General features: G+C 34.9%; 1 long non-coding RNA gene across 3 annotated transcripts in view; it reads left to right on the top strand.

Annotated features, from left to right (window-relative positions):
- The window catches only part of LOC309867601, a 39,771-nt gene extending 19,037 nt beyond the window's left edge, over nt 1-20,734 (top strand). Inside the window, exons 4-9 of one of the 3 annotated variants that reach the window (XR_014313261.1) lie at nt 399-510; nt 1,674-1,824; nt 2,965-4,067; nt 18,760-18,888; nt 19,740-19,777; nt 20,497-20,734. This is a non-coding gene — a long non-coding RNA (uncharacterized lncRNA). Of the gene's footprint in view, nt 1-398; nt 511-1,673; nt 1,825-2,964; nt 4,068-18,759; nt 18,889-19,739; nt 19,778-20,496 lie in introns of those variants that run through there. The other 2 variants (XR_014313260.1, XR_014313262.1) reach the window with 2 other exon arrangements.
- Nucleotides 20,735-21,779: the final 1,045 nt, after the last annotated feature.

Raw genomic sequence — 21,779 nt, 5'->3', positions numbered from 1 at the left:
TTAGGGTATATTTTCATAATTCACTGCTGTATTTGTGGTTACTCTCTAGATCACGTTGTTTGAGGGAGAGGTTATTGGAATAAGTTGGAAGTTACTCTTAATTAATGGGAGTAATTAGAGAATGGTTTCATCACTTTCTTTCTGCTAGTGACAGTCTTCCAGAAGGCTTTCAAGTAGAATTTCACATTTTTTAATATTATTCAGAATAAACATGAGAAACATTTCAATAAATTTGTGTTAAAATTTCACTGACAAGGTGAGAAAATTTTTAAAAAGTTACTGTGCTATTAATTGCTTATTTATCTCCCTTCATTACACCTGATGATTTTGTAGTCCTCCTAACTTGTGTGTACTTGTGTCTCACTTGTAACTGTCTATATTGTATCCTTACTTAGCAGAAGTACATGATGAAAAGAAGAGATTTATAGATAACCTGAGAACAATTGACATCAGGAATATTCCTCATGCTATGGACTTCTTTAATGTAAAAGTGTTAACTGGGAATAATAGGTAAGAAGTTCTGGACCAATAAGTAGTGTTTTAATACAAGGCTTTGGCAAGACTCAGGAAAATATCACTGGGGCAGACTTTGGAATATTGAATGGTGTCTGAGAATTGGTGAGAAAACCAATTCTTTACAAAGATAATTTTTGCTGAAATAGAGATGTGGATTAGATGTAGAATGTAGGAGATTATTTGTGTATTCTTTCAATTAATGACCTTATTTATAATGATATATCATGACATAATATTATAAAGGTAATGAGCAATTGTTCATTAGTTGGACATAATTTTTGCAGGTAAATTTTGTAGTGTGTTAAAGGGAGAAGTTCATGGAAACCAAATAAAGGGGAAACCTCTTGCACTGTTGGTGGGAATGCCAACTAGTTCAGTCACTGTGTAAGCGTGTGGAAGTTCCTCAGAAAGTTAAAAATATGATAATAGCTACTGAATCAAGAGGCATTTACCTATAGAATACAAAAATACTAATTGAAAGGGATGCAATACACCCCAGTGTTTATAAAAGTGTTGTCTATAATAGCCAAACTATGGAAATAGACTAAGTGTCCATCAGCTGGTGAATGGATAAGGAAGAAGTGATAAATAAACAATGGAATGTTATTCAGCCATAAAATAACAATGAGACTTTGCCATTTGCAGTGAGGTGGATTGCAGTCATATAGTTGTCAGTAAAGAAAGACAAATACCATATATTTCATGCATGTGGAATTTAAGAAACAAACTAGCAAAGGAATGAAAAAGGCCGAGGCAAACCAAGAAACATTCTTAACTACAGAGAACAAACTGATGGTTATCAGAGGGAAGCAAGTAGGAGGCATGGAGAAAATAGGTGATGGGGATTAAGGATGGCACTTGTGAAGAGCAAGGGTTATTGTATGAACGTGTTGAATCACTAAATTGTACATCTGAAACTAGTACATACAGTGTATGTAACTGGAATTTAAAAACTTAAAAGTATGGGTAAAGTAATGATGCTGAAGAGTTGCATCAACTATGGGATTAATCATCATTAATCATAATGATGAATTGTTTCTAAGAATTTAAGGAGTTCTAAAAAAGTTTAAGATGAGTATCCACTTAACCTGCTGCTTTAGCTATTCTATAAGAATGTTCTATACCTTATCTTACTGTGTTTCTTTTTTTCCTATCAGGAGGTGATAGTTTCATGAAAACACACTTCCGCCCTCCTGGTTTGTAATTCCAAGAATTGGTATCATCAGACCTCTCACTGACAGTATTATTCATTCAACGTTTCTTCATCTCTGATCTCTGTTTCCACAAATACCCCTTGGAGAAATTACTGTAAGAACAGATAAGTGCTCATTTGATTCAGGAAGGGACACTTTGGTTAGACAGGAGCTAATATTATGCTTTTATTTTTTATTTTTTAAAAATTTATTTGTTAGAGAACGCGAACACAGGCAGACAGAGTGGTAGGCAGAGGGAGAAGGAGAAGCAGGCTCTCTGCCGAGCAAGGAGCCCGATGCGGGACTCAATCCCAGGATGCTGGAATCAATCCCAGGATGCTGGAATCAATCCCAGGATGCTGGAATCATGACCTGAGCCAAAGGCAGCCGCTTAACTAACTGAGCCACCCACATGTCCCAATATTATGCTTTTACTAAGATTAATGAATTTATGGTGATAGCTAGTGGGAACTGAGGTCTATTCAGGTTACATAATGTACTTCCCGAAGAAGTCCTTAATCTTCTATTTAGTAATGATTAATACTAAGAAAAAAATACTTTATGATTAACGTCTTCACCTTTAAGGTTATTCTGGGTTAGGATTAAGACTTCTTGGAGGAAGTGTCTACTCAACAATTTTTTGATAGCTTGAATAATGGGTTAGGATCTAAATTGAAGGATTTATTTCTAAGTTAGATCTAAGTTAGACCTAAGGATTTAAGATCTAAGTGCCATTATCTCTATATCTTACAGATACCATTATTCTCCCCAAACGTATTGAGGTCCATTTGTTATTTTTGGGGGAATTTTTTGGCGTTGTTACCCTGTGTACAGAAATGCATGTAGATTATGTCAAATAATAATGTATGTGAATGAACAATCTAGGGATATAGGCAATCCTTCAAATACATAGCTGAACAGAAACATAACATGAGAACTAGAAAGGTATGAGAAGAAAGAATACCAGTAATTGGCTTTTTTAAGTTGACAATGTTAACATCAGCTTCACGTGTATCAGTAGTGAATAGTAATAGTGAATAGATAATTCTGTGCATTATGTAATGGTCAACACAGTGAGTGTAGTTACCATCTTCAGCCTTATTAGAAAATTCCAAAAGTAATTTTTATCCATCTGTTTTTTTCTTCACAATTTAATGGATGTTGCATTTCATTGTACATAATTTTATTAGCTCCTAGTGATAATTACAAAAAAGTATGTTTCTGATTTTTAACCATTCCCCAATATGTCTCTCAGGTGGTGACTAAACAGAAAAACTGATGCTATTGCTTCTGCTACCATCTTCAAATCCAAAAAACAGTCTTAATAATGTATGGAGACTTCTGTTTCATGTGTTAGAGTGGATACTCCTCGCAGATCAGAAAAAATGGACTGAGAAAACTCAAGTTTGAAAATTACTAGAGTGTCATTGGAGGGAATTGTAACCAGGCATGTTGACTGTTTTTATGACATTGGACTAAATCTCAGGAGCTTGAATGGTGGAGATGTTATTACCCAGAGAGGTTCCGTATGATCTTAAATAGTACAAACATTACATTTCGGAATTTTAATCTTTGACAATGTGGTGTTACAAAAAACTGCTTTTATTCTCTTAAACTGTTCAGTTCAGTCATCTTCATATATCCTTAAAACTTACTAGTCACTTGTTTTTTCATTTTCCTCTGTTGTTTTTTTTTTTCATTTCCCTCAGAATATTAATGTTTTTGTAATGGTTTCTAAGATGATTTATGACTAAGTATGTTAGTATGTTAACCATTTGTCATGCATTGCAAATTTCATACTGTATGTTCTCATCACCATTTTACTGTGATGTTTTGGTTGTACAAAAGTTGTGTTTTCAAATATAGTGCTCTGCTTTATGCCTTTTGAGTTCTGTGTTTTTATTCAGATATGTGTCCATCACTCTCATGCATTCTTTGTATTCTGTTTTTTGTCACTCTGTCATTTCATTTTTTCCGTTAATTGTTACTGTGGTTTTAAACCATTACCCAGTGAAATTATTTACCTTGATTTAAGCAGTTATCACTTAGCTAAATGCTACCATAGTTACTTAGAAATTCCCACATAGAATCATCTGCATCTCTATTTGTTTGCCTTACTGTCTTTTGATACTTTAAAGTTACTGATGATTTTGTCTATTCCATTGAGATCTATCTCATTTCTCTTTTTTTTTTCAGAATATTCCCTTTCTATAATCACATTTTTTTCTCTCAATTGATGCTTAAAATTATTTTGCAAGTTGGAAAAATGCAGTTTTAATTTCATTTGCACCAAATTTAATAGATTAATTAGGAGAGAATAGATGTCTTTAAAAGTGAGTCTTCCTATCCATCTGCAAGGTATGTCTGTCTTTTTTTTTTTTTAATCAAATTGTTGGGAAACTGCTGGTGTGGTTTTTTAAATTCATTCCCAGTCATTTCATAGTTTTGTTACTGTAGTTACGGGAATAGTACTACTAGTTTATTTTCATAAAGAGCCATTTTTGTTTACTTTCCTAGTGACATTTCATTAAAATTCCAGAATTTTGCCTTTCTTTCCTAATTCATGGTTCTTCCAGAAATATGGAAGCAGAAACAGCTCTCGCTTATTTGACAGTGAATATTAGTCTTACTATTTTAAGGTTCATTTACTTATGGGTCATTTTAGGTAACTTTGCTATCCTGGGCATTTATGCAAAATTTGTTGACAGTTTAGTAAAATGCTTTATATTTGTCACATATTATAGGTGATTATAGGTGATCACACATGCCATTATAATTATTGATAATGCTAAAAAGTAACTTCCTAAAAATGAACATTCTTGAGCTATACTTTGTGTATGTATGAACGTGGAGGTCTATTTATTGTGCATATATATCCGTAAATATTTCCCTATTGCTAGAATTTTTCTTTGCAATTTCTGAAAATATCCTAAATAAATAGCTTATATTCTGCTTTTGTCAGGTTTTTGTATTTGGTTTACCTGTTCTATCAATATATTTGTAGTATTATTTTTTTATCAACTGAAAACCAGAAGTATTAGCAATAATTTTTTAATTTTTATTTTCAATTAGTAATAATCGCGCCTCGGATAAACCTCATTGGCTACGATACTGCCACTGCGCAAAGCTTAATTTTTATTTTCAAATAACTTTCAGCTTACAAAAATGTATATTGTTCTCTACCTTCCTCTTGTATTAAATCTTTCATATGTGTTACACAGTTACCTATACTAGGAAATTGGTATAGTCCTGTTAACTGATATTTTTATAATCCATGACTGAAAGTGGAATCCTGCACTGCATATAGTTGTCATAGTCTCCTTAATGCCACTTTGCTTGGGGCAGATGCCCAGTTTTCTTTTATTTTCACAATGTTGATGTTTTTGAAGAGTCTACAGAATATTTATTAACATAACTCCATATGGGTTTGTGTGATTTTTGTCATTGAAATTGAGGTTGTGCATAAGATTACTACAGAAATGGTACTCCCTTCTCAGATCATCACTAGAGATCACATAATGCTGATACGCCTTGTGACTAGTGATGTAACTTTGATTACAGTGTTACGTAGCAAGTATGTTGGAGAAGATACTATAAATACTGTTATACTTATCTGCAAATTTTAGACTATTGTTGCTTGTAATAATTAATACACAATGGTGTTTGACAAATTGTGATTTCTTTTGACAAAACACTTTTTTTCCTTTTAGTTTCAGAGGTAGAATTTTAGTGGTTTGTCAATTACATGTAATACCCAGTGCTCATTACATCTTGTGCCCTCCTTAATGCCCATCACCCAGGTACCCCATTCCCCTACCCAACTCCCCTCCAGCAACACTCAGTTCATCTCTTAGAGTTAAGAGTCTCTTAGAGTTTGTCTCACACCATGATTTTGTCTTATTTTAATTTTCCCTAACTTCCTCTATGATCGTGTTTTATTTCTTAAGTTACACATACAAGTGAAATCATGTATTTGTGTTTCTTTGACTTTTACTTGGCTTAGCATAACACTTTTTAGTTATATCCACATTGTTGCCAATCATGAAATTTTAATTTTTATTATGGCTGAATAATGTTCCATTGTATATATGTACCACATCTTTATCTGTTTACTTGTTGATGGACATTTGGGCACTTTCCATGTTTTGGATTTTGAGGACATTGTTACTATAAACATTGCAGTGTTGGTGTACTTTCAAATCTCTCTGTTTGTATCAATTGTATAAATACCTAATAGTCCTAATAGTCCCATTGCTGGGTCATAGTTCTATTTTTAACTTTTTGAGGCACATCCATACTGTTTTCCAGAGTAGCTGCAACAGCTTGCATTCTCATCAACAGTAGGAACCCTTTTCTCCCCATCCTTGGGAACATCTATCACTTTCTGACTTGTTAATTTTAGCCATTGTGGTGGGAGGTGGTATCTCATTGTGATTTGGATTTGTATTTCCCTGATTCAGAGGGATGCTGGGCATTTTTTTCATGTTGGCCACTTATATATCTTCTTTGGAAAAATGTCTGTTCATGTCTTCTGCCCATTTCTTGACTGGATTTTTTTGTTTTGGGTGTTGAGTTTGATAAGTTTTTTACTTTTAAGATTTTATTTATTTATTTGACAGAGGGAGATCACAAGTAGGCAGAGAAGCAGGCAGAGAGAGAGGAGGAAGCAGGCTCCCTGCTGAGCAGAGCAGAGAGCCCTACTCGGGACTCAAACCCAGGACTCTAGGATCATGACGTGAGCCAAAAGCAGGTGCCCCTGATAAAGATTTTAATCTATTTATATGACAGACAAAGAGATCACAAGTAGGCGGAGAGACAGGCAGAGAAGAGGAAGCAGGCTCCCGCAGAGCAGAGAGCCCCATAGAGGGCTCAATCCCAGTACACCAGGATCATGAGCTGAGCTGAAGGCAGGCTTTAACGCACTGAGCCACCCATGTGCCCCAAGTTTGAGAAGTTCTTTATAGGTTTTAGATACTAGCCCTTTATCTGATAAGTAATTGGCTAAGAGGACCTAACAGTATCTTAAAAGGATTATTCTCCACAACCACGTGGGATTTATTCTGGGGCTTCAAGGGTGGTTCAACATCTGCAAATTAGTCAATGTGATAAAAACCACATTGATAAAGAACAAGAACCCTATAATCCTCTCAATAGTTGTAGAAAAAGCATTTGACATAATACAGCATCTTCTCTTGATTAAAACTCTATAGTGTAGGGATAGAGGGATCATACCTCATTATCACAAAAGCCATATAGTTAAATTCCATGATCTATGCAATTACCATCCTCAATGGAAAAAACTGAGAGTTTTTCTCCTGAGGTCAGGAACACAACAGGGATGTCCACATTCATCACTATTGTTCATCACGGTATTGGAAGTTCTAACCTCAGGTATCAGACAACAAAAACAGTTACATCCAAATCGGCAAAGAAAAAGTCAAACTTTCACTCCTCTAAGATGACATGATACTATGTTGAAAATGCAAATTTCGATTTTTAAAAATTTGTCAGTCCTACATTTTATTAATTAGAATTGAAATTTTGTACTATAATTAAGAGTTATTCCTTGTCCCCCATTTAAGTTTGGATTATTCAATTCAGTGTGGACACATGGACATTTCTTACTCGTCATTTGGGTTAAATTCATTACTCTTGAATCAAATTTTCCCTCATTTGGCAAGTCAGGTCTCTCTTTAGTTGGCCTCTGTCTTAATTTGGCTTCTGGATCCATATGTCCTTTTCTGAGGACCATATACTTTCTGGCCATCTAACAGTATCTGGGTTTATTTTTTCTCTTGTTCTAGTTATGGGAACAGTAATTTCTCTGAGGATACCTGGTTCCTTATAGGGAATGGTAGTTAGGAAATAAGTTATGCCTCAGAACTTCATTTATTGTTGTGGCCCAGTAATATTCCAAAGTATATATATGTCCAGTTTTACTAGTTTTTTTTTTTAACACTTAGATAATAGTTCGGCTTATGGTTGTCCACTTTGAATAATGCTGATAGGAATATTAGTGTGAAAATGTCTTGAGTCCCTGTTTTCATTTCATTTGGGTATATATTTAAGGAATTTGCTAGGAGTCATGGGTATTATCATGTTGAACTCTTTGAAGTTTGGGTTCTTTTTATTATAAAAATTTTCATATTCAGGGGCAGCTGGGTGGCTCAGTTGATTAACCTTCTGCCTTCAGCTCAGGTCATGATCCAAGGGTTCCGGGATTCAGTCCTCCATTGGGCTCCTGCTCAGCAGAGAGCCTGCTGCTCCCTCCCTCTCCCTACCACTTTGCCTGCTTGTGCTCTCTTTGTGTCTCCTTCTACCTCTGCCTGCTATTGCATCTGCTCCTTTTCTCTCTCTCTGTTCATAAAATAGATATGATGGTGGAAGAAAAAATTACATATATATATAAAATCATAATAATGAACTTAAACATGCTGAGCAACTAAAATGAATAATTTTCAATATTTTGCCATATTTTGAAAGTTACAAATTCCAAGAAATTTCAATCTTGAATTTTCTGCATGCAATTAGAAAAGAATTTTAAATAACTATAATATAATATGTCTATTACTGTGTTATTAAGTAGAATCCCTTAATGAGTTTAAAAATAAATTCTCATGTAAATGTGTGAGTGGGTCCCAAGATACCATAAGAATTGGAAAACCTGGATCCAAGCTGGGACCGTGCATTTTTATCTAGGCCATTTTTATCTTATATTTGGTTATTTATAGTAATCTAGTCTTCATATTAAATCTTTTTCTCTCTTTTAATATAGGACATTTTCTCTTGCTTTTTTGTTTCATGTGTTAAATATGTTAAAGATACTTGATATTTTGTAATTCATTTCATTCGGAAGTGAAGACTTAAGACAGGAACTTAATATTTCTGTTTCTTTTATATTCCTATTGATTTTATCCACTATTTCTAGTGTATTAAGTTCATTGTTATGACTAATACACATGTTATTTCTACCTTGAGGTATTCTCTCTTTCCTGTATTCTCTGGCACATACCTATGTAACTATCTATAAACATTACAGAATTATATAGACTATATATAGAATATTATATACATTTTTATATTGTATATAGAATATATACATATTCTATATATAGAATATATATATGTATATATATGTATATGTATATATACCTTAGATATATATATCTGTGTTAGACCATAGCAAAAGTATAGCTCAGACTTTTAAATACATGACGGGTACATGGAAAGAGGAGTCTCCTATGTACAAAGCACTATAAGTAATTGTGACAGGTTCACTATTGTTATAGGTCTGTATCTCTATCTTTAATAGGGACCATCTTAGTCTTATTAATATGACCTGCTATTGGTGTCCTAACCTCAATTTTCTTCTTGTTTCTTTTCATGTTGAATATTTGACCATTCTGTCAATGTTTCATGATCATTTCTTAACTATGTCGAAAATAGAAGGTGAATATGTACTTAGATTTTCTCATGTCTTATCCTAGAAATAATAATTAAGGCTTACATCGCTTCTATAATGTCTTCTCAATGTATTTTGTTGGGTTTCCTCATTTGGGGTCCCATTACTTCTAAAGGATGATCATTATGCTACCTGGTGAAGAATATATAGTAAAATCATTATAGTGTATCACAGGGGGATATAAAGTACTTTGAGGTATTTCTAGATAAAAAAAAATACTAGGGCGCCTGGGTGGCTCAGTGGGTTAAGCCGCTGCCTTCGGCTCAGGTCATGATCTCAGGGTCCTGGGATCGAGTCCCACATCGGGCTCTCTGCTCAGCAGGGAGCCTGCTTACTCCTCTCTCTCTACCTGCCTCTCTGCCTGCTTGTAATCTCTCTCTGTCAAATAAATAATAAATAAAATCTTTAAAAAAAAAAAAAATACTATTCAGGGATGTCTGCATGGCTCAGTATGTTAAAGCCTCTGCCTTCTGGTATTGAGCCCTGAATCTCTGCATTGGCAGGGAGGCTGCTTCCCACTCTCTCTCTGCCTACTTGATCTCTGTCAAATAAAATAAAATCTTAAAAAAAATACTATTCATATGTAATGTGGTTTTATTTTTTTTTATTTTTTTTTTAAGATTTTTTCTTTATTTATCTGACAGAGATCACAAGTTGGCAGAGAGGCAGGCAGAGAGAGAGGAGGAAGCAGGCTACCTGCAGAGCAGAAAGCCCGATGCGGGGCTTGATCCCAGGACCCTGGGATCATGACCCGAGCCGAAGGCAGAGGCCTAACCCACTGAGCCACCCAGGTGCCCCTGTAATGTGTTTTTAAAATAGTTACATTCAAATCAGCACTTGAATAATGATGCATTCCATTCCACGTGGCTTGTTAATGTGTAATTCCTTATAAAAATAATATGTTCTATTTATATTTGGAAAATATCAGGATACTTGCCTTTTGAAACTATTACATGTGTTTTTTGGCCATCTGTATGTCTTTTTTAGAGAAATGTCTGTTCATATATTTGCTATTTATTATGATTTTTGAGTGTTTAGTTATATGACTATATATTTAGGGTAATGAATTCTTCATCAGATGTGTCATTTGCAAATATCTTTTTCCATTCGTTATGTTGCTCATTAGTTTGTTGATTATTTCCTTTACTGTATGGAAGCTTTCTATTTTTTTTATATTTTATTGTTTTTAGAGCAGGAGAGTTAGAGTGAGTGGAAGGGAAATGGAGAGGTCCATGGAGCAGGGTCCATGCTCAGCACAGATCTGATGTCCCTGAGACCATGACTTAAGGCAAAATTAGTAGTTGGAAGCTTAACCAATTGAGCCCCATAGGCACCTGAGAAGCTTTTTATTTTAATGTGTTGTTTTATTTTAATGTGTTTATTTAAATGTGTTTTAATGTGTTTATTTTAATGTTAGTTTATTCTTTCTTTTGTTTCCCTTGCCTCAGGAGACTTGCCTAGAAAAACAGTTGCTTCAGCTGATATCAGCAGATTTATTGCCTGTGTTCTCTAGAATTTTTATTGTTTGAGATCTCACATTAAGCGATTTCATCCATTTTGAATTTATTTTTGTGTACAATGTAAGAAAGTTGTCCAGTTTCATTCTTTTGTGTGTTGCTGTCTACGGTTTCCCCCATTATATTTATTGAAGAGACTTTTTTTGCCATTGGATATGATTTCCTGCTTTGTTGATTAATTAATCATATAGCTGTGGGTTTATTTTCTTTTTAGTTCCACTTTTCTATGTGTCCATTTTTGTCTAACACGACAACCTTTTGATTACTAGAGCTTTGCAGTGTAACCTGAGATGTAGAATTGTGATGCCTCCAGCTTTGCTTTCTTTTTGCAAAGTTGCTTTGTCAATTCAGGGTCTTTTGTGCTTTGATACAAATTATACGATGTTTATTCTAGCTCTGTGAAAAATACAGGTAGTATTATTTTTTTAAAGATTTCTTATTTATTTGATAGAGATAAAGAGAGAGAGAGGTCAGAAGTAGGCAGAGAGAGAAGGAGAAGCAGGCTCCCAAGCTGAGCAGAGAGCCTGATGCGGGACTCAATCCCAGGACCCTGAGATCATGACCTGAGCCAAAGGCAGAGGCTTACCCCATCCAGCCACCAACATGCTCTAATATGAGTGGTATTTTGATAGGGATGACAGTAAGTGAGTACATTGCTTTGGATACTGTATGCATTTTAACAATATTTGTTCTTCCAATCCATGAGTATTGAATGATTTTCCATTTCTTTATGTTTTCATCAGTTTCTTTCATCAATATATTATAGTTTTCTGTGAATAGTCTCTCACCTCTTTGGTTAGCTTTATTTCTAGTTAATGTGGTCTTTTGGTGAAGTTCTAAATGGGATTGATTTCTTAATTTCTCTAGGGTTACTGCTTCATTAATGACATAGAGAAAAGCAACATATTTCTGTACTTTGATTTTTGTATACTGTGACTTGACTATTTGAGTTTGTGCATCAGTTCTAGCAGGTTTTTGGTGGTGTTAATTGAGTTTTCAATATAGAGTATCAAGTCATCTGCAAAGAGTGAAAAGTATTTGCCTTTCTTTCCACTTTGGATTCCTTTTGGTTGTTTGCTGTTGCTAGGACTTCTAGTACTATGGTAAATAACATGTGACAGTGAGAAACCCTCTCTAGTTCCTGACTGTAGAAGAAAAGTTGTTTTTACTGACGAAGGTATTAGCTTTGGGTTTTTCCTGTATAGCTTTTATTATATTGAGGTATGTTTCCTCTAAACCTACTTTGTTGAAGGTTGTTTTTTTTAGCATGAATGGATGTTTTACTTGGTCAAATCATTTTTCTACATCTATTGAAATGATCATATGGTTCTTCTGTTTTGTCAGTGTAGATTTATCAGTTTGATTGATTTATAAATTTTGGACCAACATTGCATCCCAAGGATATATCCCATGTGATTGTGGTGAATGATTGTTTTTTTTTAATTTATTGTTGGGTTTGTTTTGCTACTGTTTTATTGAGAATTTTTGCATTCATGTTCATCAGGGTAATTGGCCTGTAGTTCTCTTTTTTAGTGGGTTCTTTGTCTAGTTTTGTTACCAGGATGATGCTGTCCATGGAGAAGGAATTTGGCAGTTTTGCTTCTTTTCTATTTTTTTTTTGAATAGTTTGAGAAGAATAAGTATTAACTCTTTAAAGATTTTTTATTTATGCATTTGACAGAGATCACAAGTAGGGAGAAAGGCAGACAGAGAGAGGAAGGGAAGCAGGCTCCCTGCTGAGCAGAGAGCCTGATATGGGGCTCGATCCCAGTACTCTGGGATCATGACCTGAGCGAAGGCAGAGGCTTTAACCCTCTGAGCCACCCAGGCACCCCTAGTTTTATGTTCTTAAAGATTGTAGGCAACGTTCATCATAAACTCAGTATAAAGGTCAATACATCATATGTTACTGGAAGATTGTAGGTTGCATGAATATTTTCATATGTTTAAGAAGAGGGAGGGCATTAGCAAATAAAAATTAATAAAATGTATGAGAATCAAGTAAATGTGTTGGCTGTTAGTTAATCCAATACCATTTTTGCAGTGGCAATTTGTTGAATTATTTTCTGAAAACTAGTTCGTAAGGATAGTAGAGGATCTTATTTTGTCATTTTGTGTTTTTCTGTGGTCCATATGTTTTATCAAGTGGCACCCAGAAAGTACTGTTTAATTTCTTTTAGTTATGGTTGATAGCACCTTCTCAGATTTCTTTCAGAGTACAAGTCACATAATATTCTACACTGAATGTGCTTTTCATCTCACATATCTGGTCTTCATGGATAGAAAATGCATGAAAGGTTTTGATTAGGAAAAAGTTCAGGAAGACCTAGTCATTTCTTCATGGGAAACAATTTCTAATGCAGATAAGTGATGAATAGGGGAAAGTAAAAAATTTTCAGGTGTATTCATAAGTTGCCTTTGGTTAGCTTTTAAGTGTAATTTTTTTTTTGGATTTTATTTATTTATTTGACAGACAGAGATCACAAGTAGGCAGAGAGGCAGGCAGAGAGAGAGAGAGAGAGAGAGAGGGAAGCAGGCTTCCTGCGGAGCAGAGAGCCCGATGCGGGGCTCGATCCCGGGACCCTGAGATCATGACCCGAGCCGAAGGCAGCAGCCCAAACCACTGAGCCACCCAGGCGCCCCTAAGTGTAATTTTTTATTCAAGTGTAGTTAACATGCAGTATTATACCAGTTTCAGGTGCACAATATGGTGATTCAGTAATTCTATATATTACTCATTGCTCATCCCAATAAGTGTCCTCTTATTTGCCTTTAGCTATTTCACCATCCTCCTACCCACCATCCCTCTGGTAACCAACGATTCTCTAGGTTTAAGACATTTTTTTTTTCTGTTTATCCCCCTTTTTTTTTCTTAAATTGCACATATGAGTAAAATAATAATGACCTTGTTAGCTTCTAAAAAAGTTAACAGTATGATTTCTTCGATTATTGTTTTCTTTTCATCTTCTGCTCTATTAAATAATCACATGTCTGGTAATCATTTAAGCAATATTTATTGATATTAAGGTGAAACAGAAGACAGAAGTATTAAGGAAATTTGGAATAGGTCTGTATTTCAAATAAAAGGCTCTTCTAGGCTAAGGATAGCATTATATTTATAAGAACATATAAATATACAGGCTGTCTGTTTCCTCTAGAGTGATTTGGATATTTATTTATTCCTTTATTTTTAAAGATTTTATTTATTTGAGAGACAGAGATCATAAGTAGGCAGGGAGGCATGCAGAGAGAGAGAGAGAGAGAGGAGGAAGCAGGCTCCCTGCTAAGCAGAGAGCCAGGTGCGGACTTGATCCCAGGACCCCGAGATCATGACCTGAGCCGAAGGCAAAGGCTTCAACCCCTTGAGCCACCCAGGGGCCCCCAGATATTTATATCTGCAATAAATATGTTACAGAAGAATCTTGTTCTCAATAGATCTGTTCCTTATATCTATTACTGCAAACGATAGAATATTGAGAGTTGAGGTCTTAAAATTGGCAGTGATAACTGCCACCAAGTTTATCTTAAGATTGAACATCAAAAAGAAGAAATGTATTACACATGAATGCACAGTAATGCAATAGTACAGAAAATCAAGAACTTTACAGGTTCATTAGGACATAGAAAGTGCAATAGAATTACCTGCCATCACTGGAGGGAGTTGTTAGCCAAATACAGAAAAATGAAGTTTGATGCATTTCTTCCAGTATAGAGCAGGATGGATTTTACGTGACTCAGAGGTTTAAATTAAACTGAGGAAATTACAGAATTACAGAACATGCTGATTTTCTTAACCTAGGAGTGAAGGATATTTAAATCCTTATTATTAAAATTCTAGAATTGTTAAGAAAAGAAGTGATGAATTTCATAATGTTAAAATAACATAATAGGCAAAGCAAACACCAAATGATAATTAAGAAAGGATATGTAATATAAGAATGCTGAAATCTTCTAATACAGATAGATCCTAATATGGGGTAGAAAACTACCAAAAAAAATCTAAGGACAAGTCATTTACTTTTTTTTTAATATTTTATGTATTTATTTGAGAGAGAGTGGGGAAGAGTGAAAGCATGAGAGGGTAGAAGGTCAGAAGGAGAAGCAGATTCCCTGCAGAGCTGGGAGCCCATGTGGGACTCAATCCCGTGATGCTGGGGTTGAGCAGCCCAGGCACCTATGACTAAATAGTCATGGAAGGAGTAAAAATTGATATGGAAGTATCCTTGGATTTGTTTATACTAAGTATAATTATAATTAACAATACAAACAGGATATAATAAATGTCTCAGCTATTAGATTTCCAGTAAGTCCAGATATTTGACAACATTCTCTTTCAGCAAGCTGAAGGGAGGGGAATCTGGTAAAACCATATGATGGTGGTAGTGTAGAACGTAAAACTTACATGGATAGGGATTGAGTATTTAGTGAATTTATTTAATTTGTGGCAAATTCATTATACATCTTGTAGTAATATGTAATCTTAAAATTGATTGGTAAGTACATATAAGGTACTATGGAATAATTTCTGGGATATAAGTATAAATAAGATATAAGTGTCGGGATGTAGGAAGTGATGATTACAAAATGATGGCTTATAAGAAAGATTTTACTTATTTATTTGAGAGAGAGTGTGTGCACTTGTGTGGGAGGGATTAGGGAGGGAAGGACAAAGGGAGGAGGAGACTCCAAGGTTTATTCAGGAGCTTGACTCAGAGCTCCATCCAGGGACTCTGGGATCATGACCCAAGCCAAAGACAGCCACTTAACCAACCAAGCCATGCAGGTGGTCCAAAACAATGATTTTTATCATCACAATTATGTGAATGTTCTTTGTTCCTGTTGCCTGGGTAGTATCTGAAAACAGTTCAGGTCTTTTGTAAGAATTAAATAGAATTTGTAAATTCTATTTACAGAATTTTATGAATAGCTAATTCTTATATTCAATGTCCTACAAAATAAATGCTGTTTTAATGCAATAAGTTAGAAATAAAAGGATTGGATACATTTTGATTTAGGTAACAATTCAAGCGATTGGTGGTTTTGTTAATATTCTAAAGAAAAGATTTGGTATTTCTTTAAAAGAAATATGCTGAAGATAAAAAAAAATGTGTAAATCTAAAGACAGCATTTTTTTTTTTGGTACTGGGGATAATGAATATTTCCAAAATCCTGAGCTCTTCTCTCCTTTTGTTTTCCCTCAGAATGATTTTTTTAAACACTTTAATTTTATCTTATTTTTTTCAGTGTTCTAAGATTCATTGTTGATGCCTCACACCCAGTGCTCTATTCAAATGTGCCCTCCTCAATACTCACCACCAGGCTCAACCATTCCCTCTACCCTCTTCTCCTCCAAAACCCTCAGTTTGTTTCTCAGCATCCAGTTTTTCTTGCTTCATCTCCCACTCTCATTTACCCAATCCCTCATAATGATTCACGGTAGCTCTTGAAGCATTTGGCCAATACTGCAAAGTCATAATAGAGGTACCTGAGGTTCTATGAAAAAATTTCATTTTATTTTATTTTTACTTAGTGATTTTGATTTTTTTTAAAGATTTTATTTATTTCTTTGACAGAGAGAGATCACAAGTAGGCAGAAAGGCAGGCAAAGAGAGAGAGAGAGAGGAGGAAACAGGCTCCTTGCCGAGCAGAGAGCCCGATACGGGACTCAATCCCAGGACTCTGAGATCATGACCTGAGCCAAAGGCAGCGGCTTAACCCACTGAGCCACCCAGGCGCCCCCAGATTTTGATTTTTATTTAAGTTCCAGCTAACATACAGTGTAATACTAATTTCAGGTATACTATATAGTGATTGAACACTTATATACAGCACCCAGTTCTTATCATAACTTTGCAAAGATTATAAAGTAGAGATGTCATTTGAGGTTAATCCTGTGGTCAGACTGATTTGATGCACATTTTAAGCAAATAATTTAGGACCTATTTACTACTCTCAGTTCTGATGTGAGAGTGGAAAGGAGTATGGATAAGAAACATGTGGATGTACACTGATAATGTGAAATGAACAGATGAATAGATGGTTATAACGATGAATGATTTGATGGATATATCCCTGAAAGAATATATGGGTAGACTGATTCAGGAAAGGTTAATTCATAAATTTCGGTTATGTTAAATTACGAGGATGTATTCTTAAAGACTGTTGCAACAAGAATTTGCTAGGTGTCCTGGGTTCAATAACAGTCACTGATAGGCCAAATACCAGAAAGACCATGATTCTCTCATGTCACTATGATCACAACATAAGAGTTTATTGTCACTTGGAGATGTTTGGAAAATTACATAACTTGAGAAATAATATTTTAGATTTTGTTTTGGGTAAAATCAATCATATACACGTCTCTAAACTTAGAGGATTTACAAACTATTTCTCCCATGTCTTCAAAGGGAGAGTAGAACATGAATCAATAGTAATATCTACCATAGGACACCTCTCAGACTTCATATAATGAGTTTACTTTGTATTTACACGTAAAATTGTGTGTCCTTCTCATTGGGAACAAACAAAAAAAGATTCATCTAGCTCAAAGTCCAGTATTTCTCAGTTGTGCGCTCTTATCCGGAGGTGATTTCTACTGATGTGCGTGTTACATCTCACTTTTCCTACTCTTGATAAATAGACATAGGAACTTCCTTTTTTTTTTAAAGTATTCATTTTTTTAAAGATTTTGTCAGAGAGAAAGAGCCTTTAAGAAAGCAATGTAGGAAATATCCTCCAAGGGAGGTACAGAACTTTTCTATTTATAGAGAGTTGTGCCTAAAACTCATTTTAAGTCTTAAACACTCATGCATTTTTTCGTTCCTTAGGTAGTAAAACTTAGATTATGTCATGGGGGGTGCCTGGGTGGCTCAGTGGGTTAAGCCTCTGCCTTTGGCTCAGGTCATGATCTCAGGGTCCTTGGATTGAGTTCCACATCAGGCTCTCTGCTTGTCAGGGAGCATGCCTCCTCCTCTCTCTCTACCTACCTCTCTGCCTATTTGTGATCTCTCTCTGACAAATAAATAATATCTAGGGACACCTAGGTGGCTCAATGGGTTAAAGGCTCTGCCCTCAGCTCAGGTCATGATGTTTAGGGTCCTGGGATTGAGCCTTGCATCAGTCTCCCTGCTCAGCAGGAAGCCCGCTTCTCCCTCTCCTACTCCCCCTGCTTGTGTTCCCTCTCTTACTGTGTCTCTATCAAATAAATACACAAATAAAATAAAAATTAGTGGATGAAGGAATGTAAGATGGGATACTTTAAAAGTCAGCTGTGAAAGTAGATATAATGAACTAATGCTTTATGTAACTGAGGGTACAACAATGGATGAATCAGTGCAGAATTGAATGACTGAAAGAATGAATCAAAACTAGAATCTTAAGTGGATTGTTAATGCAAGAATAAAGAATTAATGTTTCAGAAAGACAGAGGTATATATGGATTGGTGGACTTAATGTTCAGTGAAGGTATAGTTGTTTAGATACATAGATGTTAGAATCTAAGTGGTTTCTAGAATGGATTGTTGGATGCAGGCATCATCTGCAAATAAATGGGTGTTTAGATTCATAGGTGCACATATGGCTGGCTACATTAATGATGAATGTAAGGATCAATGCATACATAAATGGTTTGTGTGAGTGTGATAATATCATTGATTCTTTCAGGGTGGATTAATAGATATACGGATGCATAGATGGTTTAATTCAAGAAGGGATGGTATAGGAATTTTGTTACTGGAAGAATAGACTAATATCATAAAATGATGTATCTAAATTTGGATTAAAAAATGGAGCAACTGTTGAGGGATATAGGCTAATTTGTTTTTTACAAGTTTTTACAAAAATTAAGTGATTGCGCTCTCAAAGTATTGTGATAGTCGTATTTTTAAAGTACCAAACAAAACAAAAAGAAACCAAAAACCAACTATAGTGAAAATATGAGAGTTGTTTTCTATGTTTCCATTTTATATTTTAATAATTGGGGGACTCTTAAGAGATTGATCCAAGAGTCAACTTTACCATCAGTATTTTATGTTGATCATGGTATATGACAATTTTCCCATATTTTCCACAGTTTTAACTGAGGTGTTACCAGCTTAAGAACTGAGACATTTTAGATGCTTCAATATCTGACATTTCTATATCAATCCAAATTCTTGTACTTATTTCTCATTTCTGTGGACTTCGTTCTTCAAAAGTACTGGTAAGAATCACTAACACTGGTGTATTATTTGTTTCTTTTTTGATGTAGAATAAATTGGTAATATTTTAAGGTTCTAAACCATATATAAATTCCAGAAAATCATAGGTTTATCAAATTGTGGAGTGATTGCCAATTATATGGAATGGAATAGATTTAAAAAGGCATTAAATTTTGATGCAGTGTTGATACATAGATTGTGTAGATTTTGATTTACTACTTTTAATATACTCATCATAAAATGTGATGTTGTGCAGAGACTATAATCTCTGTCGGTACACTCAGTAAATGTTAAATTCATTTAAATATTAAATGTTTTGAAGTACATGCATTAGTGATGGATGGATAAATGGAGACAAGGAAGTCAGGCAGGTGAGGAATAAAGTGAAAAGAGGATAAAATGGCACTAGAAAGGAAAGCCATTAGGAAGTACAATTTGCTGCAAATTATGTGGGTCTTAATGATAGCAGAAAGCTAAAATACTTTTCCAGATGAATAATTTAGTGTATTGGTAATATTATCAGTGTTTAGGTAAGGTAGATAGACAGGAGTTGAGGAATATTCTATTCTATTATTAATGTTAAGAAGTTAGATCCTTAACACCCTTTCATTTGATGAATGAAGATATTTTTCAATTATTTTCAAGCTTCTCTCTCTCTTTCCCCTCCTTCCTCCCTTTCTCTGTTCTTTCTTCATTCCATGCCTGCCCGCCTTCCTTCCTCCCCTTTCTTCCTTCCTTCTTCCTCCCCCTTCCTTTCCTTTTCTTCCCTTCCCTTTCCCTTCTTTTCTTTTCCTTTCTTTCCCCTTTCCCTTCCCCTTCCCTTTTTCCTTATTCCTTTCCTTTCCTTTTCTAGCATGTTTCATAAGCAAGGATCAAAGAAACTGTCTACAGGTAAGGACACTGAGGTGTGTATATTCTGATCTTTAAGAGATCTTTTTTGGCTATATTGATAGTTAAGTTTTCGAGTTATTTGACAGTAAATTTATTTTTCATCAAACCTCATAGGACCTACATGATTATTTTGAGGTTATAGTTTAACTTAAAGTTTTAGTATTCTCAATTGTATGTAAGCAACACTTAAGGATGTAGAAGTTTTCTTCTAGTTAAAGCTATCAAAAGCAGCACAATAAACTTCTGGGAAAGCAGGAAGAATAGATAATGTGGGTACTGTGATAATGGGGTTTGGTTTTTGGAAAGATTCCTATGAAATTTACAGGGCAGATTATTAGTATTTTCTTGTACCATTATCTTTTATTTTTTAACCTTTGACTGGTATATGAATTAACACTGTGAAGTTAACACTAGAAATGGTTGTTCAAAGAATGGATGTATGGGTGTGTAAATGACATGAAAATAATTTGGAATACAATATTGGTACTTAAATCACAGTAAATGGGCTGAGGAAGTAAAATTAAGTTTTTGTTGTTTTCCTACTGTAAATATATCTGGTTTTTGTAGTTGGAAGATACTTAGTATCTGGCTCATAGGAATTGTTTTTCATGGATACAGTAGAATACTTGACTGGAAGGGTGATATCCATCAGTCCTGATGCATGGCTTTGTGATAACTTGTTTATTTCCATTTGTAATCAACCCTCTGCACTATCCCAGGTGTTGAACATATGTACAAGAGGACCATCAATACCTTCTGCAGTGGTACCATGCACAGCATCACCTATTTCCTGTCATTATGTCCACTTTTGGAAGCTCATTGCATCTTTATATCTCAAAAGGCACAAGTTTTATATATGTACCACCAGGAATAGAAGTGATCTTCTTTTTGGCAAGTAATTGCCCAGAATGTTAAGTACTTTTTTGTTCTCTGAATATATCTTACGCTTTCCTCTATTGTTGTTTACCTCATTGATTTTTCCCCCCTCTATGTTTTCCATTAGAAGCGGGAATAAGATTTGTGTGTAGTAAATATAATTAATGCAATCCCATGGACATCTTGGTCACACTAAAGGATTCTAACCAGGCTTTGTCACAAGCCTGCCATAGGCCAGTTTGGATACTATTTGTAAAATACTTTATTTCTCATTTGAATCATGAGCCCACAGTTTTTAGAGAGGTCCCCAAAATAGATCCTTTTAAAATATTTGTGTTACATGCAAATAGACCATTTATAGTTTGACTTTTTATGGCACCTACTAGGTCTCCCTCTAGAACAGGATCTGAGCCTGATTATAGTTGATGTTTTCCTTAGCACCCTGATTTAAGACTCAGATGCTATCACAATTCCAGCTATGTAAGGAAGATCCAGACTGTAGAACACACAGTTCTATCATTTTATTGCCATCACTGGAACTGGACCAAAAAACCCAAGCCATGAAGATATTTTACTTTCATTCACATTATTCTGATTTTCATTTGTTTTCTGTTTAACCTAAATGGGCTTAATATAAATGGCTGTGTTTTTTGGAAGTTTTAACTGAGTTTTCTGGAGCATAAACTACACTGTCATCAGAGAACTACTAAGTGCATTGCCCAGCCTGTTTCAATAGACAAGTTTGATCCCTAGTACATTGAATCAGGGCCATAAGGGATGAATTGGTTATTAAGCAATTTAGAACAAAATGTGCAAAATGTGGTCATTCATCCTCTTTCATTCCTACTTGTTCTTTTTTTTTTGAGTTATTTTTTTATTAATTTATTTATTTTCAGCATAACAGTATTCATTATTTTTTCACCACACCCAGTGCTCCATGCAATCCGTGCCCTCTATAATACCCACCACCTGGTACCCCAACCTCCCACCCCCCCGCCACTTCAAACCCCTCAGATTGTTTTTCAGAGTCCATAGTCTCTCATGATTCCTATTTCTTAAGTGTGTCGTGTTAATCAGTTGTGCTAGTGGTTTATAACATTTCTAAGCTTATATAGAAGTTTATCTG

Source organism: Mustela nivalis (assembly GCF_964662115.1).
Source record: "Mustela nivalis genome assembly, chromosome: 6".
NCBI classification, from domain to species: domain Eukaryota; kingdom Metazoa; phylum Chordata; class Mammalia; order Carnivora; family Mustelidae; genus Mustela; species Mustela nivalis.
The sequence above is the reverse complement of the archived record's forward strand: the minus strand, read 5'-3'. Positions and strand labels throughout refer to the sequence as shown.